This window comes from Passer montanus, unplaced genomic scaffold (genome assembly GCF_014805655.1).
Source record: "Passer montanus isolate IOZ18808 unplaced genomic scaffold, ASM1480565v1 scaffold16, whole genome shotgun sequence".
Classification (NCBI taxonomy): Eukaryota; Metazoa; Chordata; class Aves; order Passeriformes; family Passeridae; genus Passer; species Passer montanus.
Window position 1 is genome coordinate 1,360,682 of NW_024363160.1, and position 14,199 is coordinate 1,374,880.

Genomic DNA, 14,199 nt, shown 5'->3' on the forward strand with positions numbered 1-14,199 from the left:
TCTATGACTATTAATCTATCTGCTGTGGGGTAGAAAAACAGACTGCAAAATATTTTTTTTCAGGTTCTGTCTTTCATTTTGCAAGATGTGAACTTTTTTTCCCTTAATAATAAGTAGAAAAGTTGTTCTTAAAAGCCTTGACCTGGGTGCTTGACTTTTTGTCTAAAGAAGAATACACCCACATAATTGGTGTAGAAAAAATGTGACCCCTTGTTATCAGCAGATACTAAAGCTCTGTTTTATCTTTTGATGGGTTCAGTATGTGCTTCCAAAGCCATCAGCCTGAGGTCTGACCTCACATTCATACAGTTTCTTACATTCTTCTGAGATTCTTATAGTTACTATGCAAACCTGTCCTTCATTTTAAAGAGGATTTTCCTTGAAGGAGTTGTGCAGAAATGCTCCTGTTCTTTATTCAAGGTGAATTCCTAAAGTTGTAAAGGTTCAGTGCAGTTAGGAAACTTGTAAGTAAGAGTAGAGAGTGAAACAATGTCATTACAAAAATTATGTTGGTATTTGCCTAGCAACCCTCTTGAAATCCAGGCAGGCCCTTAAAAAGTACTCCTTTTCCTTCTTACAGCAAAGGCATTCAATCCCAGAGCTTTTTAGTAAGTCATGATGGGACTGTTCCACAGTCTCCTCTTCTATATTACTTAATTAACTAGTCAGACTTAGTTCATTAGTAAGGGTTATCATTCTTTATCCAAATCTTACTAACAGGTTACAAAAAGCAAATGTCACCAATTGCAACTATCATAACTGTAATAATCTATTGTAGCTTTTTCATTAGGGAGTCCTTTCATGTTTGTTAACTTGGTCAAGAACTGTGAGGGGAACAGAGGTCTCTCTGCAGTAGCCTCTTCCATGAAAAGTGTTAACAGTAAAGCTTGTGCTGCCAAAGTGACTGTGTAGCCCTTTGGTATCTGAGCCTCTGCTCAGAGAGGATGTTCTGCCTAACTGGCTGTGCTACCTTTGTACTCAGGTCCCCAGAAGCATAAGCTGTCTTTGTTTTGGTACAGAGCACTGGCTTACAGGGCAAGCTTTGTAAGTGTTCTTTCCTTAGTGCAATACAGCCAAGAAAAATGCTTGAGAGACTTGACAAGAAATGGTTTTTTTTGTAAAAAAGATGAAGAAGAGACTGACATGACCTTAATAGGCATCCATCTGCTATGTGACTTCATAGCTTGCGAATGCTGTGCTGCACCCATCTGCTACAACTGGCTTCCTGAAACTTAAAGAAAAGGATCTCACTCCATAACTCAGGCTTAGAAGATTTAAAAGAAGAAAGGAGCCAAGTGAAGTGCCGAAAACGGAAGGTTCACCTGCATTATTCAGGAAAATAAAATTCTGAATTGTCTGTGTAATTCTTGGAAGATGCTCCAGTCTTGGATATTTGACTTGCTGTTGGAAGGTCCAGTCCCAGCTGGAAGAGGAAGGTAGCATTTTCTGTGGTCAGCAGGACTGAAGACAAAGCCCAAGACTTCTAGAACCAGAGCTACTAATGACACACTTCAAAAACAGGAATGAGGCTGGGAAAGTCAGAGGAAGGGTCCTCACAGAAGCAGCCAATAAGACCTGTCATTGCAAAGAAATCTAACTCTCCTACCCTTTTCTTAAAAATGGTGCTGTAAACCAGAAACTTGAACAAGAAGCGTGATGTTTACCAGGTTTCCAGAATCTTTGTGCACAGTCTGTCTATCTGCTGTGTTCTCTGCTTGATCAATATTTTAATTTCCAAATGTCATCTGTCATCTCTTCTAAAGCACTTAAATAATGAAGTATTACTCCCATAGATCTCACATGTATTTACTGTAATGAAGTGTAACTTGGAAGTATATGATGGTGATGAGGTTACCTTCCTCTTTGCATATTTTAAATGAACAAAAATGTATAATAGTTACCAGACATAGAAAAGATCTGGTCTGTAGGGTCTAGCAAGCATGGGATCCTAGAATACAGTGCTGAACAGCTAAACTGTGGGAGTCAGGCTTGTGCCCTTGGTCCTACAGGGAAGTAAAATTTCTTTGTGTACCAGCTCACTGTTCACACTCAATCTAATGGTTTCCATTAGAAGGCAGTCACATCTGCTGTCCTATAAAGCCCCTGTTTTGGACAATGAGAAAGTCAAGTGTACTGATGATATCATGTGACCTCAGAAAATATCATTAATAAGTTCCAAAAAAGCACCATGTTCCTGGTAAAAAGGATTTAGCCTATGAGACCTTCCTCTTTACCTTTCCCAGTGAAAAAAAAGGTGACAATGATGTAGAATGGGGTCATTACTCAGATTCATGGGTATGTCAGTCATGGTGGGGCTGTCATAAGGATAAAACTTGAAGGCATGTAGAAGATATCTGTTGCTAATGTATACCATTATATTAATTTAGTGAGTTCCATGTATTAAATAAATGCATTAAGTGATCTTATTTTTTACTCTTATATGGATTTCACCACAGTTCCAATTAGGTGACTATTTTGTGAGAAAGTTTTGCATAATCAATCTATGATAAAAGAAAAATTAACTCAGTATTATATAATAAAACAATAGTGACAATAACAATAATAATAATGGTAATCTCCTCTCATGACTCCTTAAAGCCTCAAAGCTGAATGTCAAAAAAATATGAGGGGAATGAAAATAATCAAGATTTTGTTTGAAGAATGGGGATTTTGTTTGTGTTTCAAATGTATTGTTCGCTCTTCTGAACTTTCAGAACAATATGCTATTCTCAGATACTGCCATAGAGCTCTAAACAGTAACAGTATTTGTAGTCATGTGTTCAAAGAAAGAAGTGAGCTCTGAAGTATCTTCACTGGATTCTGTTAAGGATAATTTTCTAAGATACAGACATTTTGCATTAAAGGGAACCCCAGTACACTGCTGGACACCTCCCTCTCCCCTCCACTGATGGACCTGTAGTAGCAATTTTCAGCAAATGCCCTAAGAATAAATGCATCTATGCACAGATTTAGATCCTGATAAAATATGAATCTGTTTTACAGCATGGGTTTGATGCAGAAATTGCAGGGTACAGTTGATTCCTGCCCTAAAAGCCAATAAATAAATGTAATATTCACTTCAACACCATTACCCTAAATTTACATCACAGGAGCTGAATTTGCCTCAGCAGTCTCACATCTACTCAGGAACAATGGATTTTAGAGAGATGGAGTCAAGTGAAATTGCCCACTTGTAAATGTCTTTTTTCAGCTGACCACTTAATTTCAATATCTCACTTCACCAATTTCTCCAGTCATACTTATAGATTAATGATCTATTTTTCTGTCACATATATACCTATTTATATGCACATCAGATAAATCTTTCTGTTAAACACAGCTGTATAAGTTATATTTTTCTTATTAGTCTTAAATGTATTTTCTTAGTGAAGAATAGGTCTTTATTTTTAAAAGTGTTGTCAAAATATTTGTTTGGAATACTATAAAAGCAACTGCCAGGTCAGAAAAAGACTAACTCCAAGGATTTTGTAGATTTTTTCTTCTGTTCTCAGATTTCATTCTTCCAGTTGCATGTTTCTCTGGATACAGGATGTTTTGGGATAATTTATGAACTATCAACATCATTCATGAAAAAGGCAGGTTGTGTTATTAAGTTAAAAACTCTAGGATGGAGAAGGAGTGAGTAACTGACAGCTTCAAAAACAGCTGTTTGTCACTAATCTTGCCCAAAATTAGCCTGGAATATTAATGCCAGAAGGAAATCTGATCTTGAATGCCAATGCTTAGTTGACTGGTTATAGTTTAAGGATGTTTTATTATTCTTGCTGTTGGGCAGAAAATGTTGGTTATATCTACATTTCAGATCAGTTCTGGCTTGTGATCTCTCCCATAAGAAGAGTCAATAAATCTTGGACTGTGCTCATGAGGAGGATGTAATGCTTGCAATTCCTTGTCCTTTGAGGATGCCTAGACTGACCCTGGGTTATGGGCATAGAAATGGTCTCTGCAGAAGTGTGTGCCTGTACATAAACTGTAAAGAATAGCACAAGGTGATGTCTAAAACCTGCTTGTCAAGGATGTAAATGTGTCCTTTTGAGCTTGGGATGCCTTTATCTTCTTTGGCTTGGCTGCTTTTATTAAGTATGCAAATTCCTTTGAGTAGCTCCCTTTGAAGATGAGATTATCAGTCCTAGTCTTTTTCCTTAAAGAAAATAATCAGTATAGTTTTGGACCCATTGTAAGGTAATCTAGTGGTTATGGCATTCACCTGGGAGAAGGTAAGTAAGGACTTAAATTTCTTTTTACACAGTGTGGAAATGCTTTTAAAGAAAGTCTTTCTTGTAAAGAATATCTTCTTGTCTAGAAGGTAGATGGTGGAGATTCAAAGCCTCAGACAAAGCACGGGAATTATGCTAAAGCTTTGATGCCATGGATGTTTTTCAAACTGTCATGGAAACAGACACTATTGCTACATCCTTTAATAAAGGTGTGCTAGGAAGAATGACTGTTAGATTGAGACACAGTATACTGTCATGATCATCTAGCCTTTGGTTTTTTTCATGTATGCTTGAGGTACTTTCTTTAAAGAGCAAAATGCCCCAAAGTTCCTGTGACTTTCAGTAGGAAAGAGGAAGAGGTCTCACCTTTAGCCACAAAGGGACACAGCATCTGGGCCTTGAGCTATGTTTAGGACTCTTAAGGTTTTGAGTTTTGATTTTAAAAGATCACTGGTAAAAGTGATGAATAGCTGTCCAAAAGAGTAGGAATTTGACTTTCTGGAAGAATAAAGGGTTAAGGGAGCAGTTCTGAGTCTTGTACTCAGTGGCTGCCATATTCAGAGCCACTAAATGAGCTTAGTCAAAAATGATCCTTTTGCAGAACACTTCCCTCAAACATTTATTTCAGCTCTCTGGCAGGGCAAGTGAGCATATTGGCTTATGGCTACAAGATGGTAATTGAAGGAGAGAGCTAACCTTTCCTGTGTGTGAAGCTTCAAGGTTATATGCAGCACCTTCACTTCTTGTACAGCACATTTGTACTTCCTTGTGATGCAGCCTGGCAGACTAGTTCATAGAAATCACAAATTTTAAAGCCCAAGCTGTCAAACTGCACCCTCAAAGCTTTTAAGAGAAAATTGCTTCCTTGTCCAGTAATGTGTCTTCAAAAAGCTTAGTGTATTATCTTTACTGAAATATTACAAATAACAAAGACATTTGAACAAAGAAAAAAATAATCTCATCCTACCTGTACTTGTTAGATATTATAATGCTCAAGAAAAAAAAAAGTTCTGCTTTTCCTGTTCATGAAACTGAAAAAAATAATAACTAAATTGCCATGTGATTATGGTTGATGAGTTCAGCAATTTCTCTGCTTGGGAAATTGTACTCAGATTATAGATTATGGAGATATGTAATATATACCTATAATATGCCTATATATCTATATGCTTATATCTGTATACATGTGGCTAGCATATCTCTATATGGCTATATCTAATCCATAGGATTAGATAGAGATATAGATATAAATAAAGACATATATGTCTAAAGATAAATACAGATATTTTATTAATGCACAGCATGGTTCAATAAACAAGTATTAAGATGGGGCACCCTTCACTGCTCTGAACTCATTCACATGTTAAGTGGGCAAAAAAAAAACTATTACTCCTGGCTGAGTAGTGGAACAGATTGATTTTCTTAGTCAGTATGCCCCCACATTATAAAAAAAGCCTCATCATTGTTCTGATGACCTTCTGAAATAGAAGGGTTTCATCCTTCTGAAACCCTTCCTAAGTGTTCCCTGTGCTGCAGGCAAAAGAGCAGAATCACCTCAAAGTTGTTACCTACAGAGTGCACACGCTTCTCTGAAACTGCATATTTCCTATGTAAAAATGTTTTTATATTTTATATTTGACTTTAATATTTGACTTAAACAAGATAAATGAGCTAATTTTTAAAGCATTAAAAGTATTCTCAGGCTTAAACAAGCAATGTCTTCAGAAAGCGGAGAGAGAAATGTCAGTATATGGTACAGAAATAGTAAAAAAGGAAATAAATTTATTAATATTGATGAAAAATATAGGTAAAATTATTAGATTATATTTAATTGTATTGAATTATATTAAATATATTCAGTTTTTGATATTACCACTGGTTTAATTTGTTATGCTAGTTCTGCTATATTCACTTTGCAGCACTAAAATATTCAATTAGAAAAGAACACAGTATAGATGGAAATACCTTCCAAGTTAATGTATGTCTTCTACCTTCTTCCACAGGTGAGTGCAAAGAAATAAGACAATATGAAATACAGTATCATCCTGTCCCTATAAACTAAAATAACTGGTACAACTCAATCCACAGCTTTTTCATAAAGGAAGATGTGTTCAAGATTTCACATCAAATAGCACTGAAGGTGTTCTAGAATGACCCTGCTTGAGCAGGGAAGCTGGACCAGATGATCCACTGTGCTCCCTCCCAACCTGACCCATTCTGAGACTGTGAAAAGCACAGAATTGTAGCTGATACCACTGGAGACACTGAAGTGTCAGCTCAGTCATGTATTTTATGTGCAATGCAGTTGCTGAAGTGAACAAACTCCAGATGCCTGTTTCTGAAGTTATTGATGTCCTTTAGAACCTTGCACAGCTGGTCTAATTAGTGTCTTTTGAAGTACTGCTTTGATTACCAGGTCAAGTTGGGTTTTTTCAGGTTGGTAGATTGTCATCTGTTGAGCAGTTGATCATTGTGTTTATGAACTGCAACCTTGCTGTGAATCACCTGGTGTCTAAATGTGCAAAACCCCATTCACCCAGTTAATGTGGTTCATAAAATATAATGACTATAGTGAAACTGCTTCATATGTTTGAAATATCTGTTCCACTTGTGATATGAGCCTTTGCTATCTCATTTTATGAGAAAGGGAAAAATTTACAGAAAGTCAGGGTGAAAAGACAAGTCTGTGACTCCTGATTCTTCATTGCATAGGTATAAATAAATATTTGTGCTGAAATATTTTCCTGCTGAAAGGAATTGTCCATGAACTAAACAGGAAGTCCCAGCAAACAATTTATATAGGGTGCAATTCAAAGAACCCAAACTAGAATGTGCTCCTTAATCATCCCCTAGAGACGCTTCTCTCTCTCTTGACTCTCTCTTAACCCAAACCAGTACAATTGGTTAGATGAGGGATAGCAATTTCTGGGTTCAAACTGGTGCAATTTATTTGGTGAAATTCAGGGCAACAAATACCCCATTAATTCTCCTTGTGATTAAAACTTGAACACCAAAAATTTATCAGCTGAATCTGCTTCTGGTAATCAGAGTGTATCTCCATATGAGTTTTATACTTCTCCAAATCTGTTATCTTTAGTGAAGATAGTTTTTATGAGATTTCTCTATAACCTGTATAAATCAGATCCACATTTTTTTAAAGTGTTATTTTTGCAGAAAGTGCTGAGCACTGTCTAGGAATTACTGTGTATGTACTGTGCCATAAAACTCAAAGCAGTTACTTGGTTTTTTTCCAACTTGAAAGAAACTGCTCAGTTCTTTACATTCACTATTACTGTGAAAATATTCAGGAAGCTGGAATATTTACTGAATAGTTTTATATGTCCTAAACAAATAAAAACAGCAGAGAAAAAAACATCAGTTTTCAGACAGCAGATGAAAGCAGTAATCTCTAAATATTTTCTGACCTCACAACACATGAACAGCAGTCACTGATGTATTTTAGAGAAACAGAATAATGCTTCAGAGAGCACCCCCTAAGTATCTAATGGAAGACAGTAAGGAGGGACCATAAAGAGGCTGTGAGATCTTGGGAAGATGTTGACTGGCCTTTCATGTTGCTGACTTGAAAGCAGGTCTCCTGCAGGCCAAACAGCAATAAAAATATTATGTTAATAGATCTGCATGCAAGTTTTGCAGAACTACTGTAATTAGGGCTAGGGTTAGCTAAAATATCATGCTAGAATAAATAAGGCAATTTGTCTTTTGAAAACAGTGTCTTCAGGACAGCACAGTACAAGGTGCTGACATTTACATTAATGCCAGATATTTTATGGCCAAAATTTGGTAGAAGAATGCTATTTAGGAAAGGATGTGGATTTTTCCATAGTATTTCATATGTGAAGTTGTTTTTCTTTGACAAAGTGTCACAGAGTCCCTGAAAAAGCTGAGTTGGAAGGCACCCTAAAGGATCATAAAATCCAGCTCCTGATCCTACATAGCACCATCCCCAACACACACTATGTGCCTGAGGGTATGGAATGTCTGTCTAATTCTCCAGTCCTTGAATACCTACACAAACACACATATACATATATGGAAAGTAAATAGCTTTCATCAGATAGATCTATCATTTTCAGCTCTGAAAAAACAGGAAGTTTTAGGGAAGAATGTGTTCACAAACAAAACCAACAGAATTCACAATTTATATGATTCACAGGTAAGTGGCTATGTACATTCAGGTTGCCTTCACTTACTTGGGAGAAAGCTGTGCATGTAGTAGAACCGTGTTTCCAACACTGAAAGAGCAATTTCAGTTTTAGAAAAGCACAAGACTTTTGCTACATATTGAAGAAATTCATTACTATGAGGGCGGCAAGGTGCTGGAACTGGTTGCCCAAAGTAGTTGTGGATGCTTCCTCCTTGGGAGTATTGGGGATGGGGCTCTGAGAAACCTGGTCTAGTGGATGGTGTCCATGACCATGGCAGGGGGGTTGGATGATTTTTAAGGTTCCTTCTAGCTCAAACCATTCTGGTTCTGTTTGGAAGTACCATTGCAAAACAACTTACCATCCCTGTCATAACTGGTATTACAATATTTGGTATTACAATATTCTGTGGACTCATAGATAGGCTACTTTAAAGGGAATGACATTTTTCTGTGGCTTTCTTATGCTGAACTGTTTCATAGTCCTAAATGACTGGTAACAAGACTTGGTGGAGAAGGAACATATTCCAGATAGTGAAAAGAGAAAAAAAAAAGTTGACATAAAATTGGACCCGCTGCAGCACTAAGTCACCTTTCAGACATGAGGAAAGAAGGTAGAAAACAGGTTTACTCACCAGGGGTCTCTTCTGTTTTCCCCTTCTCTCTGAAACATCTTGGGTTATTTATGGTAATAGCCACCAAATTCCCTCATTATTTGTCTTTTTAAAACCTAGTTGTTTGGCCTGGATCATGGGAATAGCACAAGGAAAGAGAGGTCTATCATAAACATTCTTTGAAATGTCCCTTCTTCTGAATTTACCTTGATGACATTTCTGAGGGGTTTTTGTTTCCTTTTTTTGGGTCTTCTTTTAGTGTTTTGTTCTGAGTTTTTGGGGTTTTTTGGGGGGGGAGGGGGATTCCAGTAAGCACCAGCTTTCCATATATTTCAGATGACTATTCTTTGGTTTTGCTACGATGACTATTTAAGTTCATAGCCTATTTGATATACTCAGATTTTTAATTTCCTGATAGTAAATGTCACCAGGAATGTACAGTATTTTGCCTGTGCTGCCTCACTGGTGAACACAGGCTGGAATTCTTTTGGTTGTCCTCAGAGCTATGAATTTGCATGAAGACCAGCCAATTCTGATTTCAGTTTATCTCCTGAAACCAGTTGCAAGGCCCACTGTAAAACTCCTGGTTTATTTACAGTAGTTATGGAAATCTTATTTATGGGGTATGTGTGCAGTGCCCAGTGAAGTTTTGAAAAATAATGTGTTTTAAGAGGTTAAGTACAAAAGGCAAGGCCATAATTAAATCATGTAAAAGATATATTTACAATACTCTGCTCTCATGATTTTAAATTTTTCTCAACCCCTTAATCACCCTAGATCCACCGTGGTTGTTTGGATCTTTGTTTCTATGGGTTGGTTTAATTTTGAATCCTTCTATTTAAAAATACACCCAGTGCCACCAGGAGGTGTCCGTGTGCCATTTTTTGGTTACTTTCCGGGGTGCTTGCCTCTTTTATTTTTGTGGGGAGAGCTCCATAATAATGCTATAATAGTAGCAGTTTCTACAGAATCATTATTATTAACATTATTACACACTGCTGTTGTTTGCACTTCCAAACAAATGAGGATGTTGTGTTTGTGTCCAGATAGTTCTTCATTCTTTCCACAGATGAGAGAATTATAGATGAAAAAGACCTGTTGAGTCATCCATCTTCTTCCCTTCTGGCATGCCCTGTTCTCTGAAATATACTGTATAATGTATTGAGTGAGGATATCAGTCTGTTGCTAGGGAAATGATGACTATAATCAGATGTTACACAGTCTACATTTTGACTGCATTGCAGGATCAAAAATGAGGCTGTGAAAACAAAGATTTTTACTGAAACACTTAAATTGTGCCCTATTTGTGCTTGTGTATAATTTACAGGAAGACTGGAGTGTATACTTCAAAAAGCTAAATATCTCACATTATTTTTATATTGCATATTCCCATTTGGTCTGTGATGTTTAATTGGAAAGTATCTAGTGTAGTTTCAGTGCAAATACAGGCATAAAATATATACAGATCCATAGGAAATTACAAATAACTACAAGAAATTCTATTACACTTCAGCCTAAAGTAGAGCCATTTTTACTACCACATGGATATTCAGAACTATACATCAGAGTGAATAGTAAATCTATTTTCATCTGAACATCAGAGTGGGAGAAAAAATTAATTGATCAAATATGCCTGGTGATAGAAGGTATGGTTCAGTTGTACTCCACAAGGTGTCTTGAAAATCCTGGTCCAACCAAGCTAAAATACAGTGTGTTGCAGCAGTCACAAGCATTAGCTGTAGATGCTGTGTCTGAGGGAGGGCCATGTGCAGGAATGACACTTTTTTCATGGCTGTACAGTCAGATTGAGTTCTTCTACTTTTTATTGCATCTTCTAACCAATTTATTTTGACACAGTGCACACAAGCCTTGTTGAGAAGAAATAGCATGAAAACAATTTCCAAATACAATGCATGTTGTATGGGTTATGGCAAAACTTCTTAAAATGTTAAAAGCTTTTAGTTTGCCAGATCTAATTTAGTAGCCACATTTCTGTGAGAATATGGTTCTCATGCTACCTGCGTAACACCCAGTTTCAAGCCCCCCTCCCTCCCCAAATTTATGCATAATTTGGTGTTTTACATTCATCTGTAACTATAATATTCCACCAAAAACCTAGCATAGCCTCTTTCAGGACCAATTATTAGATTCCCACAAGTGATGGTAGTCCCAAGACATTTTAAAGTAGATCCTGACCCCAAGAACTCATCTACGTTCTGTTCCATTGATAGAGAGAACTATTAAGGCAGCAGATACATATCATTACAGTACCTGTGTTCGTGCATCAACAGCCAGCTGCTCTCTGAACTGGAAAGAACCTGGGTAACAGAGGACATTTTACAGGCAAGTGAGTTGGCTGAACTAGTGGGAAACACAGTGAAATTTCACTGAGACTTAATGATAAGCTTCCCACATCAAAGACATGGCTAATACACATTGGCTAGACACTTGCCATTTGAGGACCCTAATAATAAGTGAATTCTACTAAGAGAAATACATGGTTTTGCTGGTGTGCACATTCTGTACTGGATTTCTTTTCACAATCCTGTGTTGTTCTTTTTTTATTGAAAAGAAGAATCTGCAAATAACAATATATGAGTAATGAAATTCACCTGTTAGCATCCTGTGTGGTTAAAAATATGTTTTCCTTGCTGCCTTGGATGCCTGTTTCTGGTTTCATACTTAAAAACTGTTTTGTGTATCTGTTTGCAATTCCCATGTTTGATGAACACAATGAGACATAATTGACATACTAATGCAACAAACCAGATGTAGAATAGAACAACTTACATGCAGAGCTGCTCAAGATTTAATCTCTCCACAAGGATCTCTCATACCTCTTGTAGGTGATATGTCACTATTTCCTATAAATTGCTGCCAAGTTACATTTTTAAAAATTTCATCTCTTATCATTTTGTATGCAAAAACCTGATTAATTTTTCAGGTTCAAGAGTTTTGGGGTGTTGTGTTTTTTTTTTTGGGTTTTTTTTTTTGGTTTTTTTTTGGTTTTTTTTTGGGGGGGGGTTTCACAAGACTAGATCTAAGCATTAACTGATTAACCCCTGACAAACTAGGTTTATTATTTAGCAAATACAAAACACTTATCTGTCTTTGCTGTTGAAAGAAGGTGGTGTGGATTTGTTATGAATATTTTTGTGTCAGAAATTTTGGGAGCACTCAAGATCATCTGCCTCAGTCAAACTTTTTGCTATCACACTACACTCATGGATCAGCACCAGAGAATTTCCTAACAGCAAATAGGATTGAAAGTGTATACTGATGGCTAATTTGCTAAAAACTTACCTTAAGAACTCAAGCAAGTCATTATTAGCACTGGTCTGTTTAGAAACATTTTGTTTCAGGGTACTGAAGCATGTGTTGCCTGAAAATACCAAGAGATCATTTATACACACACATCATGTGTGTATATGACAAGCCTGTCCTGTCCTCCATTCTAAAACATCGGCAGCTCCTAAGCCATAATGTAAAAATCAATGCAAAAGGACAGAACATGAAGTCCTGCTGCTTTCAGAAGATGAGGATGCTATTTGTAAGCATGAGTGCACTATAGTTTTGTTTAGCTTTACTCTCTGCTTTAAAACCTGTTCATATTTTGTTAACATGCTGTTAGATAGTGAGCTAACACTCATCCACATTGATAATTACTCTACTCCCTTGGAGGAAAAAAGTTCAGCCTGAAGAGGTAGAGAACAGTGAGAATGTTCCTGCCACTACCCTTATTTCTACAATTTTCTTATTGGTTAAGTGTTTCTGCTTTTTAAGAGCATTCTGTATTTTATGTTGGAGAACAAATCTTTGATTTCATTAAAACTTGGTGATACTAGGATTGGTCTCAAGGGTATGTGGCACAGATTTATGGATGTTTCTGTTCTAGAGTACTGTTGAGAACTTGAAGTTGGTTTGGAAATCAAAATATCACCTGAAGTTGAACAATTTGTCTTTTTCCCTAGTATCAACACATCCTAACTGTTCATGATATGATGGAGGAAGCTATTTTATGCACTGGGTCCACCTGCCTTATTATTAAGAAGAGATAGCCTCCTTATATTGCTGGCCTATCTTCTTGGATTCACACTTTCCTGGCTCTATTGCTTCTCTTGTGGAAAGAACTTTGAAACAAATCCCACTCTGTGCATTGACCAAAAAGATTAAGTGAAACAATCTTTCCACTACAAGACTTTAGTCAGCAATATACAGTAATACAGCACTCCATCTATTTCTAAAGTATTATTTTACATCAGGGAACCACAGGAAAATAAACCAACCAGAAAGAGATGCAGAGCAAAACATAGTAACAAGTCAGCAAAAATACAGCATTCAGCATAGGAACACTGCTGAGGTAAGGCAAAGTCTGTCAAAGCTGAGGTTACTACACTCAGTCTCAGTCTCAACAGCAGCTCTCAGTCTTTCCTCTAAACAAAATTCATGGATGCTTCTGAAACATAAAATTAAAACATTAAGAACACCTGAAATTCTCCAATTTAGCTGAGAAAGGCATTCATACTGTAGAAATTCCATCTTAACCCCTTTGTTAGTTGCTCCTCCTAGGCACCAGATAATTAATTATCCGTTTGCACTCCTATGAGGATAAACCTTTTCCCATTTCAAAATTTTGGAAAAAAATGCAAGAGAAATTACACAGATGCAGACCAACTGTACTGACATTTTTTTCACATTCAGTAATTGTGTTATCAAAGGTCGTGGTGAACTTTTGGCTCTAAAATGATGGCTTGATGAAGTAACAAATGTGTGTGCTTGCTGCTGCCTTACAACACATGCTTTGTGAAGCACATGGCCAACATTAATGGAAATAAGCTGAAGAAAGAAATGCCAGTATCTCTGTCCAATTATAGTGCTAAAGTTCTGTTTGTTTCAAGTGGACAGGGAACCTGAACCCTGCAAGTGCAATGAATATAGTCATAGACTTCATTATGGAAACAAGAATGTGAATATAGAGACTTTTTAAGAGATGTTACTTCAGACTGACCAAAGCACTGAAAACTAGAGACTGTAAAAAAAACCCCAAAAATGAAACAACAAACCACCACCATCCCACCAAAGCCAAACCTTTCAAAGAAAAGAAGTATTCTATGATGCTGATATTCCAGACCTAACTTTGTTGTGTCTATATAGCTTTTTGGGAAGATCTTCCTAAGATAAG